This window comes from Rhinolophus sinicus, linkage group LG14, assembly GCF_036562045.2.
Source record: "Rhinolophus sinicus isolate RSC01 linkage group LG14, ASM3656204v1, whole genome shotgun sequence".
In the NCBI taxonomy this organism is placed as follows: Eukaryota; Metazoa; Chordata; class Mammalia; order Chiroptera; family Rhinolophidae; genus Rhinolophus; species Rhinolophus sinicus.
Window position 1 is genome coordinate 19,792,145 of NC_133763.1, and position 12,406 is coordinate 19,804,550.

Below are 12,406 nucleotides of genomic sequence, written 5' to 3' on the forward strand. Positions count from 1 at the left end.
ACCCGAAGTCCGTGCATAGAGACACATTTATCCTAGGTGTCTCAGTCTGTTTGGGCAGCTATAACAAAATACCACACACTGAGTGGCTTATAGACAATAAACATTTATTTCTCAGAGCTCTGGAGGCTGGAAGTCCAAGACCAAGGTGCCAGTGTGGTTGTGTTCTGGTGGTGGCCCTCTTCTGGGTCGCACACTTCCCACTGTGTCCTCACATGGCACGAAGGGCAAAAGATCTCTCTGGAGCCTCTTTTATAAAGGCACGAATTCCATTCATGAGGGTTCTACACTCACAACTTAAGCACTTCCAAAGGCCCCACCTCCTAATGCCTTCATATTGGCCAATAGGTTTTCAACATATGAATTTGGCAGGGGACAAAAACATTTAGACCACAGCACTACGGAAAAGCGCTATCATTACATAGGCTACCAAAGAGAGAGACGGGTGTGGAGAGGATAGGTACTCCAGTGCTTAGTACCCACGTGGTCCTGATGAGCTTTGCATCTCTTTGAACTTCTCTGAGTAGTCAGAACACATGAACGCTTTTTCAATCCACCCCTAATAATGGTAGCAGACACTTAGCAGGTTGGAGAACAAAAGGTCTCGATAGTCTAGCTTTTCTCCTGGCACAACTGCAATTACTCTGTATGTGTGCTCCTCTCTTTCTCTCTAACGGGTGTGCTCCTGTGTTCTCTTTCTCTTGTTACTTTTCGGTCTCTTCTTTAATTAATTGAAGACCTTCCACGGTTTCCAGGAAGTCATGCTAATATTCCACCAGACATCCATGTTTCTGTTACTCTCCCAGTCTACCTTCCCAACTGCCCAATTTCCCCAACCCACTTTCCCGTTCCATTTATTACCCCATCATTGTGAAGAAATAAACCGTGTGATAAGGGTTAGACAGAAGAGCCTAGGCAGACTTGAGATTTATACCCAGCATATGTCTTGTCACATGTTGCTCTCTGGTGTGAGGTTTAACCTCTTTCATTCTTGAATCCTCATCTACACAGTGAAGATTCTAATACCTTCTCTGCAGGGCAAATGAAGACTTCAGCTGAGGCACACGATGCCTCCAGCACAGTGCTCCTGGAGCAGGCCTTGCACAGATGATGGGCTTAGCTTTTCTGCTATCTTCGTAGACAAGCAATGAGTACAATGACAATTAACTGATTTGCATTGTAATAGCCATTAATAACTAACAACAACGGAAAAACCTATGCACACACAGTAACTTATAGAATTTGTCTTTTACTTGATTAAAAAAGAGCCTTTTAAATATGCCAAATAACTTAGCTGGTACATTAGCAATTTAAATTGTAATTAATAGTGGCCTCCAGAACTTCATAATAAATGGGTGTTAAATCCCCCCATCTCCCAAACAGAAGTAAACTTTGTGAATATAGGAGTTATTTTATTTTAGAGAGAGGGATAACCCTATATCTATCCTTCCAGAAGTCTATTAGATTTTTGTGAATAAGGAGAATAAATCAACTAAAACCCCTGCTACTTTTTCTAGAGAATGCCCCCTCCTCTTCCTCTTCTTTTATAAAAAGCTGTGAGCAAGGTCAAAAGCTTGGCTCTGTTGGACTAGACGGCGGGTCTCATTACCCTGGCCAGCTCTCTCTGGCTCCTGAGGAGACCTTGCTCAAGGTCAGCTGAAATGGCTTTGGAGGAGCCACACCTGATCGTACTGTGGAACCTGAGCTCTGAGTCATTCCTTGGCAAAGAGCTGATCTAGGAAAAGGCAAAAGTCGGAGAGATGCTGGCGTGAAAGGCAGATGAGTCATGGGCAAGGAACAAATCAATCGCTATGGAGGACCAGCTTTAGGGAACATTGAAATGGGGGAAAAAGGTGTTTGGGGAAAACTAGCACATATTTTTCGTCAGGACCATTTAACACACACAAAAAAACAAAGGTTGTTTTTGCTCCCAGCAATTTCTCAAGTACCTAGCACGCATATTTATAAGAATCCATCCCAGAGAAGTTTTGAAACAGGAAACTTTCCAAGAGAAAGTGACTATCAATTACTTCAGTTTGATTAAGATACCAAGAAACTAAAAACAAAGGGAACATTGTAACCTATTTCCTGAAATTGAAATCACATGATTCATACACAGAAGTTGGTGTTTGTGTATTCCTTTAAAGATGACCTACATATGCATTACACAGGTTTCATGTTCTAGATTGAAAAAACTCAGAAGTTTGACCAAAAGACTATTACAAGGTCATTTTATGCCTTCATTTGCTTTTTTTATAGTTTCCATAAACAAGAGAATGCTTTGAAAAAGACCACCTTGTACTCTAACAACAAATCTTAAATGTACATATTGAGGAGTAGCGAAAATTGAGTTAAACGTTAATGACAATATACTACATATGTCTTCATAATGCTACTTAGCTGTAATTTTAGAGCTCAGAAGTTTTAATGAACTTTAAATGCAAAAAATTACCTAAAACAGTTGAAAACATTTGGGTAATAAGACTACGCTTTTCACAATAATCTTTAAAGCACTTTAAAAAATGTTTCTACTATAGAAGGAAACTAAGTGTCCAACAATAGACGTTTGGATAAAGAAGATATGGTACATATACATCTATATAATGGAACATTACTCAGCTATTAAAAAGTATCTTACCATTTGGGACTACATAGATGGACCTAGAGAGTATCATGCTAAGTGAAACAAGTCAGAGAAAAACGAATACCATATGATTTCACTTATATGTGGAATCTAGAGAACAAAATAAACAAATAAAACAGAAACAGATGGAGAGAACAAATTGATGGTTGCCAGATGGAAGGAGGTTTGGGGGGCTGGATGAAAAAGGTGAAGGGATTAAGAAGTACAAACTGGAAGTTACAAAATAGTCACGGGATGTCAAGTACAGCATAGGAAATATAGTCAATACCATTATAATAATTATGTGTGGTGTCAGGTGGGTACTTGACTACTCAGGGAGATCACTGCATAAATGATAAACGTTTAACCATTACACTGTATATCTGAAACTAATATAAAATAGTACTGAAAATAAAATTGTAATTGAAAAATAAAAATAATAATAAAAATATCTATTATCGACGTCCTTTCCTGGACCAATTAAATAAAAAAAAAAAGTTCCTATTTATGGGAAAACTGATAGAAAACCAACTTCAAGTAACTTGCACACAATGACTTAAAATTATTTGAGACTTAGATATAGTAGCAAGGATTTAGTGTTTACAACCAGGTGACACTGAGTTAATGAGTCACATGGTTGAATCCTTTCTCATCTTCCTGATGCAGCACCTAGCTAAATAATAGCATTGACAAAACTCAGGATTGTTGCACCTGTGAAAGTAACGTACTATCTTCTCCAGAGAGTTTGTCAGGAAGGGAGAAAGGAGGGGGCCTCCACTTCTGCACGTCTATGCTGTCCGAGCCACCTCTCATAGCTATGTCATGTAACCTTTCCAAAATTCCTACTAGTTTGTTGTTATTCTTATCTGGCATATGGGAAACTGAGGCTTAGAGAAGTAAAGCCCAATAGCAGCGTTGGTGGGCACTGAAGCTGAAGTTACAGCCATGTCTGCTCAACCCTCCACCCACCCCCCACCTTGTTCTTTCCTGGCCAATAGGACTGCAAATTCACCTGCTGTCAGGAGCCAGCTTGGTGAGCATTATTATCACCCGGCTGTGTATGAGAGGGGAGAGGTGTTGGGAATCATGAGAGGGACCAATGGGAGGGCCCTGTTTGCTGGGGACTCTTGCTGCTTTTAGCACATGAAAGTCCCATGTCCCAGAAAACTCCTCACTTGTGAACAAACCGCGATGTGTGGGCTCCTAGAATGACGTAGAGTGCAGAATACAAGCCCTATTGGAGGCAGTCCCCATTAAATCCACCTGTGCCCAGGTGCAATTCTATCAACTGGGCTCTACAAGGCCTGTGGATGGGAGACACTTAGTTTTTTGCAGCTAATAGAAGCCCAAGCCTTTCATACCACTTCTTATATCTGGAGTAAGAAGATAAGGTAATATGGCGAGAAGAGTGATGGATTTTAGTGAAGGGCCTTATTGGCTTTTCTTTGTCTCTTTCAAGAAGTTGGAAAATCAGCCTGTACCAGGCTGATTCTTACTTGTGAGCTTAAGTCAGATTCTGAGGTTCCTGGAGAGCAGTAACATCCACCTAACAATGTCCTGAATAATGCAATAATAATAAACTATAAAATGCATGGCATACTAACTATATAGGCAATGGTACATCACATATGGAGACTCAAGGAAGTCTGTCAATCAAATCAAAGCACAGGGTCCTGGGGACTATGGCACAGAGGTTAAGACTTTGTGTTCTCATGTGGGCTGCTCTTTACCGCTCCTCGACACTGCAGACTGAGTTAGCTGGAGAGCTGTCTCTCAATTTCCCAAACCTTTCCAACCTCCTCATGTGGTGATTTTGAACTCTCAGCCCCTCTGTAAAAAGGAGGAAAGGAACATTTGTACTCTGACCGCGATTATCCACTTCCTCAACTCCTTCATGGGTCTGGCTGGAGGATGTTTCTGGGCTCTCTGGCAGCTTTGGAGACCAGGAAGAAATCTTGGGAGTGGCATGGATGTAGGGCAAAGTACCCGGCAGCATCCTCCATGGCGCATGCACATTCCCAAGTCTGCTGGCTGTCCTCCAACACCCCCACCCTTGGTCTGTTCCTTGGCTGGCATGTGGGTTCTGCCCTCGCCACACAGCCTCCACTGGGAGAACATCCTGCAAAGACCTCTCTCCCCAAAACTCCCAGAGCACTTGCCGCTGGCCCCAAACCATCTGGGCTGTCAGAAAACACCATCTCCCTCCCCAACCACAGACACTGTACTTTTCACTGGAGTAGATAGATGTTCATTATTTTACATTGTCTTCAAATCCATGCGCAGCTAACTACCTGACTACTGACTATTGGTAAATATAATACAGTCTTTAAAAAACCATAACTATTAGCAGATACTAGAAGACATGTCATGGAAACCCTTGGTAAAACAAATCATCATTACTGTTATTTCGGTCCTGGCTGGGACCTCAAAGGCGGGAACTCCTTTCTGTTTTTGCAGACAGCAAAATACCTGAAACCTCAGCCTCTTTGTCTTAATGCAATAATAACATAGGTTTTTTAAAGAGCGAATCAATACTTTCTGCTGAGAATGGATCAAAGCAAAGCAATATACTTACTTGAAAGAGGAACAACTATTTTATGGATGGTAGGCAGAAGTCACGGGGACTCCTTTTCTTAAAGTACTCTCTTCAGCATGAAATATCTAAAAATAGAGAAGAAAAATTGCTATTGCATTTTTGACAAAAATTGGCAGGCTATTAAATATATGTAGCAACAAAAAATGATAAAATTCTTTTAAAAATTGGTCAATAGTTTAAAAAATAGATAAATGTGTAGGTAAACCAAAATGTGTTCGTTTTTACATACTACATTTAGAAGCTAAGTGTTTCGCTCACTTCAACTATATTTTTTAGGGAGACATTTAATCACTGGTACCAATTATACAGGAAGAATATAAACATCAAGTTGTAAGAAGTCACATAAATGAAGGTTACAGGATGTCATCTCATTTCCGGAACTGAGTCTGAGTCCACCCGAGATATGACAGACAGGACGTTTCCAAGAGTCTATCTGGTACACAGTCCCCACTTCAGGACAGGAATCAAAGGTCCACGGAGGGACCAAATTCTGTGCTAGGCTCAGGGGGTTAAGACAAAAATCTCTGACCTCTGAGTTTACATCCTAGAGAGAGGAGACTAAAAACAATAGATACTATCTCAGAATGTCCCACTGGGGTGGCAGTTGGAGATATTTGAGCAAAATCCTGAGGCAGTGAGGGAGTGAGCCATGTGTCTACTGAGGGATGGACGGGCTTTCCAGGCAGAGCGGGGCAGCTCCTCCACAGGAGGCTGATGTGGTTAAACAAGAGATGAACCACCAGTGGGAAGCAGGTGACATGGAAGCTGATGAAGGACAGAACCTTGGGGGAACAGCTACTTAAAGGGGGCCAGAAAAGGAGACTGGGAAGGAGCAATCAGAGACAGGAGGAACATGGAAAGGAGGCCAGCAGGGCTGGGGAGCTGCTGCCTTGGACAATCACCTCTGAGGAGTGTGCTTCCGACTCAGAGAGCAGAGGTGGGGGAAGGACGGCTTGTGAAAAAGGTGGTGTGGGAGCCTGAATAGGACAAAACACCATAGAATTAAGAAGGCCTCTGACTGCAGGTCCTGCAGCAGCAGAAATGCACTATCTGTTTTCATGTAGACATTTTACTGGTGGTAAGATCTCATGCAAATAGGTGACACTTCAAGTGGACGTCCCCTCCAAATGTGGCAAGGTTTAAAATATGTCTAAATTCAATGAAATGTATAAGGAAAGCAAAAGGCCTTAATCATAGTAAGGTCCAAATTTTATGAGCTTGTCTTTAATGAGCACATACAAAATAAATGACTTGAATAAATAAAAGAGTTAGCTAAATAAAGAGTCACCAGGCATCCAATAGCAAATGATAACTCCTGGCAATGCGAACAGTTCCAAAAGTAATCACTTAAGTGCACAACAGTAATGAAAGTATTTTGTGATTTCTTTAAGATGTATTTTTAAATTACTGCATACATTTAAACGTTTTTTCAAATTCCATGTGATGTAAATATATTAAAATAAAAATACTTCCATGTAACAATCTATTCAGAGGTAGCTGGAGTAAGAAAAAAAAAAATGATTTATACAGTTGACTCGTCAACATGGGTTTGAATTGTGCAGGTCCACAAATACATGGATTTTTTCAATAAGTACCTACACTGTTTTCTACCTTCTGTTGGGAGCCTGCAGATGGGGAGGGCTGACTGTATGCGTTGATCTAGACCATTTTATACAGAGGACTTGAGCATTGGTGGATTTTGATATCCAAGGGGGATCCTGGAGACAATGCCCTGCGGATATCGAGGGTAGTTAAGTTTTGAGGGAATCAAAAGTTATACACGGATTTTCGACTGCGCAGGGGTCAGTGCCCCTAACCCCTGCATTGTTCAAGGGTCAATTTATTACAGATCAGAAATAAGATGACATGGTGAAACTGAAAGTCGATATAAAATATGAAATAGATCAGTGACCCACGGCGATCCCCATTTAGCATTAGCAGTAGTGGACATGGTACAAGATGGGTGGGAAATAGTATTTTCTGCATCAGGCACTGCTCTCTTGCTCCTCCTGAAGCCTTCCCTTCCCCCAACCTTTCTAGAGAACGGGTCAGCCCTCTTTGGAATCACCAAGCTAAGTGCCTCTGTTCTGCTCTTTGCACCCCTATTATTTATTTTGCTGTCTCTCCTCCTCAGTAGGCTGCTTCTTGCATCGAGGGCTGTGTCTTCTATCTTTCTCTGGCTAATGCTTAGCACAGAACCTAGCACATGGTCGGTGCCCCAAATTATAGAATAAGATAATGAAAGAAAAAATAAACACACTGTGATGAGAGGCCTAGTGTCACTGCAAATATCTTTCTAATCCAGGAAATTTTAGGAGGGTCAACCCTGAAATATTTATCCATTACTAATGACAGATCTCCCTCAGTTCTCTTGATATCAAGACGCCCAAGTGACCAGTCATAACGCCACCTTAACTCTTTCACTGCGTTGATTTCAAGGTTTTTTTTAAAATAAGTATCAGAAATCCTCAAAAAAGTTGGTATTTTGACTATTTTATGCATTTAATAATAAAAATTTGAGCTGCTTTGTACATAAATGACATTTTTAATTTATAGAAATGTTTGATATATTCATTTGGATATATCCAACCATCACGGCAAAAGGGTTAAGGTCTTTCGTACAAGAAAGAGCATGTATTGCTATTCCTTTGCTCCTTCCTTTTTTACAATTATTTTTAGGCCTTGTTCAGCCCAGTTGTTTTGTGACACATCATAGCCTACATGAAGTGACTTTTCTTTTTTAAACTAATGACCATTTTTCCTGCTGTGATTACAAGCGCCTAAGGAGAAAAAGTTAGACAGTATCACAACCGATAATGATTTAATTTGAAAATAATACTTGTTTTATACTTTGGTTCATGCTAATAGACCGTGTTCTGATTGGTCAGAAATGTCATTTTCTCATCAGTAAAGAGCTATGGAATTATATGGTGGGGAGAGAATAAAATCTTAAAATGTCCAAGAAATTTATTTTTATTTTCTTATGTTAGAAATATATAAAGATTCAACCTAATGTAGAAAAAAAAAAAAAAAAAAGGTGATTCAGTTGAAGCTAAAAGGACAGATTTTGTTACTTTGCAAAAATACAAATAACAATTTATTTAATACTATTAGAAAAATATCCCTTTAGTATACATGGAAGGCCCTTTGGGATATGACAGTACATTACACAATATACAGGTACAATTTATATTACGTTTTTAAGAAGTTCCTCTTAGACACAGAAAGTCTTTTAAGATCCAGCCCTTGAGACTCAACACTTAGAACTGCTTCCCACAGCTTTCAGTGACACACAGCCTAACAGGGCTATGCTCACAAAACGAGGTTAACAATGTTTATTTGTCAATAATTCACTTTTAAGGTAGCCTACTTCTTAGAAATTCTTTAAGACCAAGGTAATTTAGGAAGTATTTCAGGAGATTAAGAGGAGAGGGAAAGTCAACTTTGGAATCGCATCAATTTATTCTTCTCAAAACGAGCATCCAAGTCTAACTGTGGGTACAGAGAAAGGTTATTCTCTATGTCTGCAGCAGGAAGTATGTCAGGTAAAGAACAAAGGAGTGAAACAGGAGAGCGGGGTCTGGACATGTAAAGAGAAACATCGCTATAATCGACACTGCGTGCTCGCCACTGCTATATGACCTTCTGAAATCTGAACGAGGCGTGGTTTGTCACGAGGGAGTCCAAATGGGAAGTAAGTAGAGCGACCCTTCTCATGTTCACTTCGGCACACATGGTAACTTAAAACTGAAGACACTGCAGATTGCTTAAAGTCATAGAGACCCTGTATTAAAATAAATGACTATCAAACTTTCTTATTATAGACGTACTGTATTCCAATTAATGATCGACTTTCATAATGTTCCTTATTCTTTTCCATAAACCTGGTATTTGAGTGAAATATTACACTGGATGATTTATTATATCTCAGGATGGATCAGGGAGGCAGTTTGAAGGGGGGCAGTGAAGCAGTTAGTAGTCTGAAGTTTTCCTCTACCAAAGAATATACCGAACCCCTTTAACCAGTATATAGTTTTAAATCAAGCAGTCAGTTTAACAAAATACTTAAATGGCAATGTTTGGCTTTTCAGGAGCAGGGAAATAATTCCTGACAGCTTTCAGATATCAGTAGGGCTCTCCACTGATACCAGACGCATGGTGGCAGCCAGCCAGCCGTGTGACTGGTGACTCAGTACACAAGTTTCTGTGGTCTCCACAGTCTGATACGTACGGTAAGCACGTCAATTTTTAAGTTTGAGGACTAAATGATAGCAGGGGGCTCTTCTGGAATAAAACAGAACTCTATGGAAAAGGTACAATCAGAAGCAAAAACTCACACTGCGTTTGTTTGGGTTTCTTTCAGCTCAGCCTTGGCCATTTAAATATTTTTCCTTCAGAATGTACCATCTTTATTACAGAATTTAAGATTATTTACTGTTTAATTTGGAAAATAATCCAGGCAACCATTAATAGACATTTAAAAATGTTGTCAAACATTAATTCAAGTGGTAAGAACCCCACCTTCCTGTGATTAATTTCAACTCCAAAAGCAACATCCCTGTTAAACAAAGCCCAGAGTGAAAAATTCTCTTTGGCACAGCTGAATACATACCTATAAGTATTTTTGGCAGAATGGGATATGCTAACATTCTCTTTGTTAAAAAAGCTTAATGAAAACTACAAAAGATGAAACAAAGAAAACCATCCAAAATGAAGGCTGCACTCATCTTTGAAGAAACAATAGCACATTACTTCTGATACGACCCTGCACTGACATCAGGAGAATTGCTGCCCCATCCTAATTAAAGTGTGTTTCACTGAACTCACTCCTTGATTGCTCATTATTCAGGGGAGCCTGGACTCAATGTATACAAAGTCAACCAGGCACTGAAACACACCTCCAAAGACACCTAAATCGATGCAACACCGGGTTTTCCAAAACAGAAGAGAACCAATAAGAATCACTTCCCAGCATATGCACTCTTGAATCCAGGTAAAATTCCTTCATGAATAGGGTAGCTGTTTACCTGCCAAGCCTTCTCCAGGAGCACATATTTCAGTATGGAACGCTGGAGTCTGCATGCTATTAACAAAAAAGCTAGAGCAAATTAAACAGATGACACGATGAACATGCTTCATTTCATGCATGGCCATGTTTTCCCTGTGAGATAAAGACGCAAAGTAATTACCATGAACTGAAACTTCCCCACTGATCTCCGTTGGCAGCTGGCAGTCAGTGAATGCTGAGACGCTCTACAACAAAGACAAACGCACGCCTTCTCAATGCCTTCTTCCTTCTTTAACATTACCAGCTAAGCACCTCCACTGCTGCCAGAACACAGTAGAGTATCTCTGTATCTATGTCTCCAATGCATAAAGAGTACAGTGGAAACCTATCAAACTGGTGAGCAGCAGTGCTAGCAACCAATGAGAGGCTCGGGCAGAATCCAGCACATGCTCTCTGAGGCGCAGGCTGTCACCAGCGTTTAGCAGGCTGCTAATCTAATTATAGCTAGTTTGCTAGCACAGAGCTATTGGAGCAAAGCACACGAGCAAATTAAATTTTCATAAATTAAACCCCACAGACAAAATCATCTTGATTTCCCATCATTTTGAGGATTAATCTGTCACCTCGTAAACTGTAAGTGATTTTTAAAGTGCACACTTGTTTTTCCTCCAATCTAGAGAAACAAAGAGTGGTGAAATCAATGTACAGTACTACCACCTGACAAACTACAGATTCCTGCACTGAGGAATAAATAATGCAATCGATACCATGAAGATATTAGTGATAGTTCTATAAAATCTGAGTCTCCCTTTATTTACCCTGATTACCAATGTGCCACTCACTTGTCCTAAAGTCCTAATTAGTCTCCAATTTAGTTTGAAATACAGTGCAAATTTCCATGCATAGTAAAAAAATACTCATCAAGATGTCAAAAATCATAATCTTGAGTACAATAATGAATAATTCAGAGCTACATGGGATGGGAAAGGGATATCAGAAGTCATTGTAAGAGCAAAAATTAAAGAAATTTGCCCACTCTTGAATCCAGGTAAAATTATTATGGAGTTAAAATCATTGTGGGGTTTTTGTATGGTCTTCAGTAAAATACTACATAATTTGCCTAGGTTAAGCCTACAAAGATGACCAGTTATCAAATAAGGTATCTTATTTTGAATCGAGCTCTAAGTTGAATAAAAAAACTCAGTTGAATAAAACTCATAGCTAAGAAAAAAACGGGAAATCCATTATGAAAACAACAGATTTTCAAAGTAAATTCTGTTAACTTCTATGACTTACGACAATCAAACCAAACTTGATGATACAGTTAATTTAATAATGTACTGAACCAAAACAGAAATTTTGCTGGTCAGATTCGGAAGCATTCATGCCCACAAATTTCGGGGGAAGTGAAAAAATAAAATCTTAGATTTTATTTTATATATTAAAATTTATCTTTTAAAGAAATGATCTTTGTACTACTTGCTTGTATGCCCTTTGATCTTTGAGTTTTCATAAGCCTTTAATTTTTATATTATCAATACCGTATTTACATTGTTTATTTTCCATTAACAAAAAAAGTTTGCCCACTGCACAATTAAATGGTAAAATTAGTTCTAGAAGCCAAATCCTATTAGTGGCCATCAGATGCATAGGTGAAACGCATGCATTCTAATAGCCAGACTGCCTGGCTTTAAATTCTGGATTAGCCACTTTCTACCTGTGTGACTGGGCGAGTGACTAGATTTCTCTGTATCTCAGTTGAAATAATGCGAGATACTATGCAGGATTATTGCCCCTGAGCTATAAGCACTTGGCACGGAGCTTGGCTTTGCACAAAGTGCGTTCTAAATTAAGCTATTATTAATAGTAGCCATCTTTTCATCACACTATATCGTGTACCTTCTTTTTCTAGTACACACTACTCAAAAGAGAAGTATCCAAACATTTCTCCATTGTACAATTTATCAGAAACACCATTTAGAAGTAATTAATGGTGACAAGCTAGTGGCAGAATTGATTAATCATACAGAACCAGTACTGGTTTTCACTGTGGTAACAAAAATTATTTCACCAACTTCTTTTTGGGTATGTAACATTCACTAATTTCACTTAATTCTACATGAACCAATCTTAAAAGGGATTTTCAGGAAATTATGAGTTTATAATTATATTTCACTAATGA

General features: G+C 39.3%; 1 protein-coding gene across 9 annotated transcripts in view; it reads right to left on the bottom strand.

Annotated features, from left to right (window-relative positions):
- FAM110B (family with sequence similarity 110 member B) overlaps positions 1 to 12,406 on the bottom strand; it is a 140,104-nt gene that overhangs the window by 54,129 nt on the left and 73,569 nt on the right. For 7 of the 9 annotated variants that reach the window (XM_019718187.2, XM_074318655.1, XM_019718186.2 and 4 more), the window contains one exon: positions 5,196 to 5,281. The gene's annotated coding sequence lies outside the window, so the exon portion shown is untranslated. Of the gene's footprint in view, positions 1 to 5,195; positions 5,282 to 10,405; positions 10,604 to 12,406 lie in introns of those variants that run through there. The other 2 variants (XM_019718185.2, XM_019718194.2) reach the window with 1 other exon arrangement.